Below are 13,021 nucleotides of genomic sequence, written 5' to 3'. Positions count from 1 at the left end.
TGGCACTGATTTCACTGAGACCTGTATCGGGCCCCATGTGGGAGAATGGGAACAGCAGGCGGGGATCATCAATGGTAAGCTAAGCAAAATAAATATATGAAGGATGTTCCAGTGGTTAAGGTGTTAAACTGAAATTTGGCAGACTCAGGTTGTCACATACTTCCTGTGGACCTCGGGCAAGTCACTTAGTTTCTCTCTCTATTTCCCCATCTATAATTGGGTGGGAAGGGGTGGTTACACTACTTCCCAATTTCAAAGGAATGTTGTGAGGATAAAGACTGAGAGGCACTCAAGTAATCGGGGGCCAAATAAGGACATTTCATGGAAAAGTATCCTAATGTTTTCAATATATATATTTTTGTAATATAAATATAAATGCATCATCTCTCCCCACCCCCAATGGAACAGCCCATTGGACACTGCGTGCAATAATATTCCTTCCGCTGTGTTTCAGGATGTTCAGCTAATTGAGTAACCCAGTGAGCTGAACATTTCTGATTATTATAGGCTGGGCTGGTAGGATAGCCTGTTATTAAGGTTGCTCATCACTACCCCATTACAAGATCCTATTTTCAGTTACTTACCACTTTGCCAAATGTTTACCATTTGGGCTGAAATTTTCCATGCTGGGTTTCTGCCTCAGGTTGATTTTTTTTTTTTTGGTGGTGGTGGTTGGGAGGAATTTCAGGCAAAATAGTTCATCTCTTGCCAAGAATGATGCCAGGGCAAAATAGGTTGTTTTGCCTTTGTCAAAAAATGTTGGTGACCTAATATCTGGAAGGCTCTAGCATCCCTGTGTTTTGGAGCAGGGACTTGAAATTTGACCTTTGTGTCAGTGATGTGCCTTTTGTCATCCCTGTGAAAATCCCCTCAAATGTTAACCTTTGAAAAATTACAGTTTGCACCTGCTCAGTAGAGATTTAGATTTTAGCCGCTAAATATCCTAGAGATTCCATCTGCACTGAGCATGCTCCAGCCTAGTGCTGAATAGAACTTTCCCTGCAACTGCAGCTCTGGGCTGTTGTGGGTTGTGTCAGGTTTGGCCACCTGAACTGAGAGCAGGGATACCATCTTTCGTGTGCTCTGAATGAGCCCTCTGCTGGGCCCAGGCAGTGAGGAGGAGGAAGCAGTCTGATTTGAATGCAGAGGGGGCAAGCGGAAGACCTGTGAAGTGTAGGACTGGCTATGTGAATGAGACTGGAACAAACAGCCAGGGGTAGGGAAGATACAGGACTGGGACAGGGACAGGCAGGAAGGAGTCAAGCGTGGGGTGGAAGAGTCTGTACCCTAGAATACACTCCCCTTAAGATCCTGGAATGGAACCCAAGTTTCCTGAGTCATATCATGCCTCTGTGTCAGCAAATATCTGAGAAACCCACAGGCAAAATGTCCCACCCCCTTCCTGTGCTAGTTCACATACAGCGTGACAACCTGCTACTGCTCTCCGTTACTCCATTAGCTCACGTGGCAGAGGGCTGTGTAGTGATTCTGTAGGTTCCAACCCAGCTGATGACCTATGTGGGTGTTAATCTGATGCCAAATGATGGAATTCCTGTTTTTAAAATTTGCTCTTTTAAAAAGCTAGGAAATTACACAAGCCTTCAAGGAGGAAATTAAACAAACACCACCTACATTAAAAGAATATTATTACAGTTGCAAAGTCAGGCATGCAATGGACCTATGGAAAACAGCCTCCTTGATTCATCCCTCAAGCAGGTCCATTCTGTGCACCGAATAAGGTCGGAGTCCTGTTGAAAAAATAGTAGGTGATCATGTAAATAAAGACTGTACCATAATTCATAGGCAAAAGGGGACCAAATTCAGGGTGCACAGTCAAAATTAATCCTGTCATTTCTAACTTCTTGGTGCAACCTTAGTGTTTTTTTCATGTATTTTTTCGTGTGTAATAATATATAATTTCTACACAATATTTTTCATTATAGTATATAAATAGGCACTTGTATGAACTGCATTAATTTTACACGTGAGCATTATTAGTTGGCAAGGCATTGATGATGCTATTATAAAAAAATTGTCTCTAATACATACTAGTTTAGTACCGTGATATTACCTTTTTAATGTCACAGTAGCCCCAATGGTTACAATGACTGTTGTACATTGGCAAGAGTCACTGCAACCCCATCTGTCTGTCTGTGATTTAAAAAAAAAAAATCTTTAAAATCTACCAGAACTGCTGTTTGAGTGCAGGGTATCAGGTCTTAAGTGGTTTGGGGGGACAAGGAGCAGAGATCATCAGGGAAAAATCTTGGCCTTAATTATAGTAAATATTTCCATGATTGGAGACTAGCCTCCAAAGAACATGGTGTCATATTGAAAGTGCCCTAATCACCCGAAAAATCAGAGTGGCAAATCTCTTCTCCCAAAACTCAGAAATGCCACCACTCTTAACACTTTCTGTAACATAGATTAAAGAAGGGATTTACAACAGCTGATAAATCTGTATTAAATGTCCAATCTCCATGGTATCTAGATTATATGAATGGTCACATTATTACTGAGATTGTAAGTAATTTGGGGCATGTCTTCTTTTTGTCTTAGCTGCTATAATAGTAGTAAATAAATAACCATTTATTGAGGGCCATTATTGCATTTGGTGCTCTCTCTGCCAAACATAGGTGAAAACATCCCTGCCCTAAGGGGCTTACAAAATAACACTCAGAGGGGTCATGTCCTTCCTGGCTTCAGTCAAGGATGCTCAGTAGCTCGGGTGAGGGTGTGTGTGTGAGGGGGCAGAGTTTGGGTTGTGTGTCATATAGCCCCAAATTGGACAGACAAGTTTTGCCAGTGACTCCAATAGGAAGAGGACTTGATCCTAAATGGCCAGCTATAATTAGGAATCATTTAAGGACACCTTACTAGATTCCCAAAAAGCCATAGTCCCACAGTTGAGGAAGATACTGTGCTGGTTAAAAAAAACAAACTGGTTTAGAGAAGAAGTGAAGGAAGCTGTAAAAAATAATATATAACAAATAGAAGAAAGAGGAAGTTGATAGTAAGGAATATAAATCAGAAGTTAGGCATTGCAGAAAACTGATAGGGGAAGCCAAGGGACACAAGGAGCACTCTATGGCTAGCAGAGTTAAGGACAATAAGAAGGAGTTTTTAAAATATATTAGGAACAGAAAGAATCCCGACAATGGTATTGGTCCATTATTAGATGGAAATTGTAAAATTATCAATAATAATGCAGAAAAGGCCAAGGTGTTCAATAAATATTTTGGTTCTGTATTTGGGGATAACACTCTTTCCAGCCCACTAGTATTTCTGGAGGATGTTAAACAGAAGTGACTAAGGTTAGACAGCACTGGAATGGGTTACCTAGGGAGGTGGTGGAATCTCCTTCCTTAGAGGTTTTTAAGGTCAGGCTTGACAAAGCCCTGGCTGGGATGATTTAGTTGGGAATTGGTCCTGCTTTGAGCAGGGGGTTGGACGAGATGACCTCCTGAGGTCCCTTCCAACCCTGATATTCTATGACTCTATGATTCCTAAATCATCAGGTCCATATAACTTACATCCAAGAGTTTTAAAAGAGCTGGCTGAGGTGCTCTCTGGACCATTTATGTTGATTTTCAATAAGTGTTGGAGCACTGGGGAAGTTCCAGAAGAATGGAAGAAAGCTAATGTGCCAATTTTTAAAAAGGGTAAATGGGATGATGGGTAATTACAAGCCTATCAGCCTGGGCAAGATAATGGAGTGGCTGATACAGGACTTGATTAATAATGAAGTAAAGGAGGTAATGTAAATCAACATCGGTTTATGGAAAATAGGGCCTATCAAACTAGATATCTTTTTTTGATGAGATTACAAGTTTGGTCGATAAAGGTAACAGTAAAAAGAACAGGAGTACTTGTGGCACCTTAGAGACTAACAAATTTATTAGAGCATAAGCTTTCGTGAAAAACTAGTTTTTCACTCTATATGCATCCGAAGAAGTGGGTTGTAGCCCACGAAAGCTTATGCTCTAATAAATTTGTTAGTCTCTAAGGTGCCACAAGTACTCCTGTTCTTTTTGCGGATACAGACTAACACGGCTGCTACTCTGAAAGGTAACAGTGTTGATATAATATACTTAGATCTCTGTGAGGCATTTGACTTGTACCATGTGACATTTTGATTCAAAAACTCGAATGATATAAAAACTGGCTAACTGATAGGTCTCAAAATATAACTGAAAATAGGGAGCCCTCACTGAGTGGGTCTGCTTCCAATGGGTCCTACAGGGATCGGTTCTTGGCCGTAGCTATTTTACATTTTTATCTATGACCTGGAAGAAAACAAAGTCATCACTGATAAAGTTTATAGATGACACAAAAATTGGGGGAAGTGGTAAATAATGAAGAAGACAAGCCACGCATTTACAGTGATCTTTATCTAGGGCACAAACAAACAATCTGTGTTTTAATACGGATAATGTAAATGTGTACATCTGGGAACATATAATATAGGCCATACTTCCAGGACGGGGGATTCTATCTGGGGAAGCAGTGACTCTGAAAAACATTTGGGGGTTTTGGTGGATAATCATCTGAATAGAGACAACCTGTGCCTGCTGATATGGGGGAGGAGGGCAGAGTGAGGGCAGCTGGCTTCAGCAGTGTTACTGATACAAGCCAAGCAGCAAATCTGGGGGTGGGGTCGGGGGGGGAGGAACATGACTCTGCATATCCCCCACCCCCCGTCACCTCTGCAGCTGAATATGAGCTTCCAGTGTGATGATATGCCCAAAACAGTTAATGTGATCCAGAGATGCGTAAACGGGAATCTCAAATAGGAGTAAAGAAGTTATTTGACCTCTAGATTTAGCACTGCTGGAATACTGTGTCCAGTTCTGGAGCCTACAATTCAAAAAGGACATTGATGAATTGGAGAGGGTTCAGAGAAGAGCTACGAGAATGAGTAAAGGATTAGAAAACATGCCTTATAGACTGAAGGAGCTCAATCTGTTTTGTTTAACAAAGCGTAGGTGAAGGGATGGCTTGATTACAGTCTTTAAGTAGCTACATGGGGAACACATATTTAATAATAGGCTCTTCAGTCTAACAGAGGAAGATATAACGTGATCCAATGGCTGGAAGTTGAAGCTAGACAAATTCAGAGTGGAAATAAGGTGTAAATTTTTAACGGTGAGCGTAATTAATAATTGGAACAATTTACTAAGGGTAATGTTAGATTCTCCATCACTGACAATTTTTAAATCAAGATTGGATGTTTTTCTAAATGATGTGCTCTAGGAGTTATTTTGGGGGAAGTTCTATGAGCTGCGCTATGCAGGAGGTCAGACTAGATGAGCACAATGGTCCCTTCTGGCTTTAGAATCTATGAATCTAGTCAGACATAGATGTACAGAATTGGTTTTAGAGTGAAGTTTCATGTAAGAAATCAGTTTTCTGAGAGATTTGAATGATCAGGATGGATGTTTGGTGCACAAGGTGTGGGATAGAGTTGTGTACATAAAGGGTGGCATGGGAGAAGGATACAAAGAGGGTTGGAAGCAGAGCCAGCGTAGGGTGGAGTGTAGTCACTGGAAGAAGGAGGAGATGAAAGCTACACTGTAGGCAAGGCTTGAGGTGCATGGAGGTGAGGATGGGAAACTTAGATGCCTTCAGTCCTTTTCTTGTGCCATCTGCTTCCTAGCACAGCCTGAGCTTTTGTTCCAATTGTTATAAATTAAACCCTTCAACGGAAAATATTTTCACTGAAAGTACATTTTGGAAAAGGATGTTAGAAGTTGCAGAAGGGAGAGGAAACTGACTGCCTAAGATGCAGTTGTCCTGCTTCATGGAGAGCCTCCTTCCAGTGCAAAAGGACTGGCTTGTATTTTGCTCACTCCCAACAGATACCAGAGGGAGAGAAAAGCCCACACAACTGCTGCCTGGCTTCCTACTATGGTTCCCCTCACAGCACTGCTATCTTGGGAATGAGAGGGAAGAAGCAGGGTTCCCAAGTCTTTAAAATGAGGCTTCCTTATTAGCCACTTTCAGATCCTGCACACCAAAGATCATTCCTGTCCCGGTTCCCAGTCCTACAATTGGAATAGCGTGGTGGATGCTAGCACCTGTGTGGAACATCACTAACGTCAACATGGATGCAAGAGACTGGGATCTGATTGCAGAGTCAGGGCCTAAGGCTCCACAGTATTGGTTGTCAAGGAAGATGCTCTGTGCTCCTTGGTGCATCAGGTTTGTATTGCAACAAAATCCTCTAGGGGCACCCAAATCAACTAGTAGAGACCACTGGTGATAGCGGCGTAAAGTGCACCTCCCACTTCACCTTCTAGATTTGAAAGAAAAATATTTAAGCTACTGAAATAAAAATATGAGTGATCATTAAAATTTGTGGAGTATGTATTTATTCCCCATAAAAAGTGTGAGTTAGAACTGGACACTGCAAAGCTGCTCCATAAAGAAAATTGCTTCTTCTCTTGACATTCAGCCGTTTCCATGGGGAACTTTTCCTTCAGAGCTGGAAAATGCAGCATTTCAACCCATCGCCACCACCCCCCAACCCACAGGGAGCTATGCTTCAGCAGGGATTCTGGTAGGACTGCTGCAGCTCTTCACACTGGGAAGGAAGCTTCAAACACCAGCTGGGAGCTTCCTATAAGAGCTCACGAATCAGTGCATCTCCCAGACAACTTGATCCCATCCCCTTCCAGCCTAACTGTGAACTGAGCTGCTGCTTGCCTGCTCCAACCAGACTCCCCAACTCCAGATGAAACCCCAGTCCTGCACTCCAGTCCATTCTGCGAGACAAGGTGGGTGAAGTAATATCTTTTTTTGGACCATCTTCTGCTGGGGAAAGAGACAAGTTTTCAAGCTACACAGAGCTCTTCTTCAGCTTAAATGACTACACAAGGTGGAAGATCAGGCCTAATGCAGTGTGCATGCAGAGAGATGAGTGGCCTCCTTGAAGGTAATTGGCAATGCCACTTTACAGATCAGCTACCTGTAGCAAGAGGTGTTCAAGTCTGGTTGTTAGGTCCGATTCTCCTCTCACACCAGTGTCGGTCCACTGATATCAGTGGAGTTACTCCTGATTTACATCAGTGTAAATGAGAGGGGAATCAGTCCCATTTATCTTTACAAGGTGGATGGATTCCCCAGGTCTTGCCAAATTCTCCTCTGATTGACACCAATGTATTTCTGGATTAACTCCATTGAAATCAATGGATATTTAGTGGTGTGAGTGGAGATAGAATTTGGCCTGAAGAATTCAGGACTTTGGTATTTGTTCCCTGAATTTTTGTGTGGCTAGCTATACTGTAAAAGTGTGGGTGTCTCATCTTTGAATGTGCCTATGCATACGCTTCCAACAAACACTGTGGCATCTGCTGGCAGCAAAGGAATCATTTATTGTGTGACAGGATACCTGTTTGCTGTGAAAGCTAGACCTATCCCAAGACAAGTTTTACTATTTTTTTCTTTTCAGTACAGCACAGTACACTGCAGTAGCTGGGACCTGGTTAAATGGGATGTCTGCTTTACTGCATCATCTTGCAGAGAAGCCTAATGATAGCAAATGCTAATTACTCCTGCTTAATAGGCACACTTACAAACAAACCGTGTAATAGATACATGCAGTGTTGTTGTAGCTGTGTTGGTCCCAGGTTATGAGAGAGACAAGGTGAGTGAGGTAATATCTTTTACTGGACTAACTTCTGTTGGTGAGAGAGACAAGATTAAGCTCCCAGGCTTGTCTATTGAAAGTGTTGTGTGGATTTCCTTTGAGGATGAGGACTGAGAGGTCAGATATAGACTGATCGCTTTGTGAGAAGGTTCACCCACAGGTGATGGGGAGCAGGGCCGACGAGGGGGGGGGGAAAGCGGGTACAAATTACTGGGGCCCGGTGGTCCGGAAGGGGGCCCGGGGTCTGGCTTCCCTCCCCCTCGTCGGCCCTGTTTAGCTGGTCCGCCCTTGCTGGGGGGCCTGAAAAAACTTTTTCACCAGGGCCCGAACCCGCTCTCGGCGGCCCTGATGGGGAGCTTGCTTCTGATGATGACCTTGGAGAGATTGAGGGGTTGTTTGAAGGTCAGAAGAGAGGGTTCAGGAAAGATTTCTTTCAGGATGGGGTCCCAAGGAGTATGGTTTGTAGTTGTTTGCTAATACCCATTATGGGTTCTAGTATGGGGTGTTAGGTGAAAACTAGTGGTGTGTGGTCTGAGCGGGTTTTATTTCTGTATTGAAGTAGGTTCTCTTGGGGTATTTAGTTGGTCCATTCTATGGTGTGACCTACTTCTCTGGTGGCATGTCCTTGTTTGGTGAAGGTAGTTTTGAGTGTGTTAAGGTGTATATCCCAGACTTTCTCCTTGGAGTATATTCTATGGCGTCTAAGTGCCTGGCTGTAGATAACAGATTTCTGGGTGTGTTTGGGGTGGTTACTGAATCTATGAAGTTAGGTGTGATGATCGGTGGGTTTCTTGTATGTAGTTGTCTGTAGAGTTTCACTGTTGAAGCTGATTGTGGTGTCCAGGAAGTGGATGCTAGTGTAGGAGTGTTCCAGAGAGGGATGAATGGATGGGTGGTGGTTGTTGAAGTTGTGGTGGAAATCTATGAAGCAGTTTAAGTCATCTATCAAGAGATTTCCAATGAAACCATAGCTCAGGACCCACCAACTCAAAGGAGCACCAGACCTGCCAGGTCAACAGATGCAAACCTGCAGACATATCTCCACTGATCAACACCTCCCACAATACCCCTTTCAAGATCCATGGGTCCTACACATGCCTATCACAACCTCATCCAGTGCACTGAATGCCCCAATAGCAACTATGCGGTTTAAAACCAGACAATCACTACACTCTTGAATGAACTCACACAGAAAAATGATAAAAGAAAAAAACACCCTTTCACCTGTGGTTGAACACTTTTCACAAAGAGATAGATCACTCTGTATCCTCAATGGAAACCTGCACAACACTTTCAAAAGATGAGCGTGGGAGCTTAAATTCATAACTTTGCTAAACACTATAAATCATGAACTGAACAGAGACACTGGATGTATGGCTTATTATAACAATCTGTAACCCACTAACAATCCCCCCTCCCAGCTGCGTTTTTCTCCCCTCTCACTTCCTTTCCTTCCTATGACTGGAGGGTGTTAATGGGCCATTTTACCTTGAATGGTCCCTTGAAATACATGATAACTACTTAGACTAAACCATCTGTTTCAGACCTTGCATTTAGCAGTGACACTTTGGCCAGGTCTACAGTACAAAATTACATCAGTATAACTATGTCACTCAGGGGTGTGAGAAATCCACACCTCTGAATGACTCAGTTATACTGACCTAGCCCCTGGTGTAGACAGCACTATGTTGATGGGAGGGCTTCTCCCGTTGAAATAGCTACTGCCTCTCACTGAGGTGGATTAACTACGCCGATGGGAGAAGTTCTCCTGTTGGCATAATAGTGTCTTCACTGAAGTGCTACAGGGGTGCAGCTGTAGCCACGTAGCTGCTGTGTTTTAAGTGTAGACCTGCCCTTGAATTAGTTTCCTGGACCTGAAGAAGACCTCTGTGTAAGCTTGAAAGCTTGACTCTCTCACCAACAGAAGTTGGTCCAATAAAAGAGATTACCTCACCCACCTTGTCTCTCATTTAATAGATACACATTTGGCCAGTGCCAAGGAGTTCTGTGGTGTTTACCAGCTGTTAAATAAGGTGAACAATAAGAGCTTTACATTTTCAAAGTCCTGCACAAATATTTGTGAATTAATACTTACAGCAGTAAGGTGAGATAAAGAAGCAAATATCACTCGAGATGGGACAACTGAGGAGTGAAGTGACTTAGGTCACAGAGATCATCAGTGGCAGAGATTGGATCCGAATTCCTGGCTCCCAGCCCCAAATTCATCCTACTAGAACATTCTCCCTTTCAGCTCTGAAATTGTGAGCTCCAGTGTGTTAATATAGAATGTCACTAATATTTGATAAGTACAGTAATGTCATTTATAGAGCCATGTCTATTGTATACATGTCTGTATATATACAACCCTTCTTTGGGACAGATAGAAAATCAAAATCCAAAATGGGGAAAAAAACCCAAACCATAAAATGAACCTTAAAATAGCAAAAGCAGAGCTTACTTTTTAGCACCAAGCTACTGTGGTGATTGATGATTTATATATGTACAAATATCTGAGATAACTAGACAGATATTAATCAGGACAGCTATTTAATTGACATGACTATCCAGCGTGGGCCTTGTTCCAATGAAGGGGCACTGTGCATCTGTTTTAGTCTTGCTTCATTTCCCCCTCTTTCTGGTTTGCATACTCTTTAGGGTATATCGCCAGGACCCTATCAGTTCATGAACCTCAAACACACATAAGTTTATAGAGTTCTGTAATTATACAAATGTGGAACTGCTTTCTAATGAATGAGATTTAATTTGTTTCATTTCACCAAGGAGCTTTTTTGCAAGACATACTGTCCCTGTGGCCATGTTATTTGAGATATAAAATGAATGGGCCTGATTCCGGTCCCAGCTGTAAATCAGGAGTAAGTCCATTGTAATCAATGAATGTACTTAGGCGTAAAATCAGCATGAGGTCAGATTCAGGCCTTGTATATCTAAATGGTTCAATTTCAGTGATCTGCAAGTGTCCTCACTCACTGCTTCAGAGGGATCTGGTGAGTTTTCATGCCCCTAACTCAGTAAGGAATGAGGTTCACAGAATGTCCCTCAGACACTGGGAAAAGAAATGTTGGCTAGGGAAAGGAAGGGAAAGTTCCTACCCAAAGCAGTATCTGCCAGCATATGAGGATATTTTCTAAAATAACATTGATTTTATAGATTGTTCCAGTTTTGCTTGGTTTTGGGCCGTACACCTCAGAGGTAACTTGCTGCAATTGGCAAAGCCATTCCTAGTTCTCTTGAGAGGCCTGGCAGCAGTAAAACACAAAGGGAAATGATACTTATATATTGATCATTCCCTTCTTCCCTAGTCAGCTCACCTCTTAGAGTTGGATTAAACCATAAGATATAGGGCTGGCTGTTGCAGAGCAAAAATGGAAGTCTGGGAAAAGCTTCAGATATATTTTGGAAGCCCATCAAAATTGAATTTTCAGGATTTTCCAGGCCATGGAAACTGGACTTATTTCTTTTATTGATACCAGCCTTTAATGCAAAAGCCACGTAAAATTACATTTAAAGGGTCTTGAATATATTGGGTGGGGGGTATCTGACAGTCTAAATATGATGTAATGTCGGTATTTTGGCACAGCAAAATAGAATGAAATTACTTTTCCTATGATCTTTCCAAAAGTTATTGAAAATGATATGAAATATATTCTGTAGCACAAAAAAAGTTTTTTTTTTAAATGCAATTTCTTTGGCACTTTATTCATTCGTTATTCCTTTACCCTCTTTCACGTTGCGAAAGCTTCCTATTATGAAACATTCAGTGAAAAAAATGAACAAAAAAAAAAGTATACTACTTCTTTAAAATATATTGCAAGAATCCTCATTTCCAGATTTTTATTGCAGCACTAGCTGGTATTCTTGCATGCAGTTTTGTAATTTATTCTGAACATTCCACTTAAACCTTTTTTCAATAGCATGATTTTATTAGAGTCAGCTCACTGGACTTTCCCAAAAAGGTATTTAAGATCAAATAAAACCAGTGCTTGGAAAAATATCATTACAATATGAAAGCAGTTACAAAAACATTAGTACTGCAAAGTTTTATTTCAGATGGCTGAGCCTGCTGTACCCCAGGTTATTGCACTTCTAGTTCCTCCGACACACTCACTGGAAAAATGGGGAAAACTGTCATCTTGGCAGTTTTTACCTATTTCTTGGGGAAAAGTGTCCAATTTAAAGGGAGACGGCAATTTTTTCCATGCGCCGTCATTAATAATAACAGTAAACTGCCTTTCATTCCTGCATTCCTTTCCTAAGTAGCGGAGCGTATCTCCCCCCTTTTTCTTTGTCAACTACTAGGTGTCAGTGTTTTCAACACTTCACCTTTAGTGAATGGAGCTGGGCAGAACAGCCAGGCAGTTGGGCAAATCTGCTGCTGGAAAGATGAAAAAAGATTCGATTATTAAATAAATCACTCCAGTGCAACTTTGCTCCTTGGTGCCTATTTAACTCCCTGTGGCCTTGATTCCACCAACACTTGCTACCCTTTGAGCTCACAGCTGGCAATAAGCACTATGCCTGGTAAGTAGTATTTGCAGCACCAGGCCCTATTTTTGCAAACAATTGCTTTTACAGTTCCCAAAATGATAGCAGGATAGGCTAGAGTGAAGGGCCAAGTCCAACAGTACTAAGTCAATGGCTATTTTCCCTTTGACTCCAATAGGAAGAGGATCATGCTTTAATTGAGAGTTGGCCAACAGCCTGCACTTCTCTTGTTTCCCTAACCCTGGGCCTAGAACTTTCACAGTAAACTCCACGTTGCTTTGGCAGATCCAAGAAGCCGGAAAGTGCTGCCAAACTCAAATCTCCCATTTGACTTCACAGCCAGGCAGCTAGGGCAAATATTTTCCTTTTTCAATTGTTACCTTCATCTCCTTTCATCAGAAACAAAATAATTGACAGCTAGCACTGGTTTGCTTGGAATTCAAGCTGAAGTTTGTGTGATATTTGTGATTTTCGAAAAACAGAATTTAAAGGAGATCATTTTCAGGTGTACCTGCTTGTTTTCATTTAAAAATGGATTGTCATTAGCAATAAAATGTGATAAGCTAAAGGGATGGTTTAATTGTCACATCATCATTGTTATTTCATGTCAGTTCTTTGTATCTTTAATAATTGTATCTATTGTACATGGCAGATTTGGTGTGATACTAGTATTTTTAGTCATTTCTCTTTTTAGAGGTAGTTATTTCAATAGAGATGCAGGTTTTTCCTTTGTACTTTTCCAGGTAAAAAAAATTTTTTTTTCTCAAGCAAGATATGTAGCAAAGCAGCAGCAACACACTGAAGTTTGAAGATTAGGCTTTATATGCGGACTTTTAAATCCTCTTTTAAAATGGCAAGTTACCGTTCATA

This window comes from Terrapene carolina, unplaced genomic scaffold (assembly GCF_002925995.2).
Source record: "Terrapene carolina triunguis isolate 2854851 unplaced genomic scaffold, T_m_triunguis-2.0 Scaffold211, whole genome shotgun sequence".
Taxonomy (NCBI): Eukaryota; Metazoa; Chordata; order Testudines; family Emydidae; genus Terrapene; species Terrapene triunguis.
This window is presented reverse-complemented; position numbering follows the sequence as displayed.